The sequence below is a fragment of the Penaeus monodon genome, chromosome 27 (genome assembly GCF_015228065.2).
Source record: "Penaeus monodon isolate SGIC_2016 chromosome 27, NSTDA_Pmon_1, whole genome shotgun sequence".
NCBI classification, from domain to species: Eukaryota; Metazoa; Arthropoda; class Malacostraca; order Decapoda; family Penaeidae; genus Penaeus; species Penaeus monodon.
In genome coordinates, this window is record NC_051412.1 from 18,234,925 (window position 1) to 18,235,354 (window position 430).

The 430-nt window shown below is 34.4% G+C and overlaps 1 protein-coding gene across 1 annotated transcript in view; it reads right to left on the reverse strand.

Annotated features, from left to right (window-relative positions):
• The window catches only part of LOC119590638 (adenomatous polyposis coli protein-like), a gene marked incomplete in the record, with an annotated part of 64,935 nt that overhangs the window by 42,391 nt on the left and 22,114 nt on the right, over positions 1–430 (reverse strand).

The window sequence follows — 430 nt, forward strand, 5'->3', positions numbered from 1 at the left end:
CTTTTCCACTTTGGGAGTGAGAAGAGTTCTACTAAAGGCAGAACACGAAAACAATGCGTCTTTGGAGGTTAGTCTGGGATAAAATAAAATAATGGATTTTGATAAAAGATGTGCGCTTAATTAGGTAAAAGAGGCGCGGTAAATGGACTAAGTGACAAGAGTGTTTCCTCTCTTTCAGTGTTCAGACAATATTGCATCTAATTTACATAATCAATTTCTAGAGACACCGATATGTAAGTACTCCTGCAATATACAGTGTCATGTAGAATTTCATTAATGCTTTTGAATTGCGTCTACGCCCTTTTTAGTGACGTTATGAACTTTTAAAAGACAGTAATCTCCATGGCACATTTGTTTTTCCAAGCTCAAGATAATAAAGACCATTTCTGTCAGCACATCATTAAATAAAAAAATATACATACATATGCAA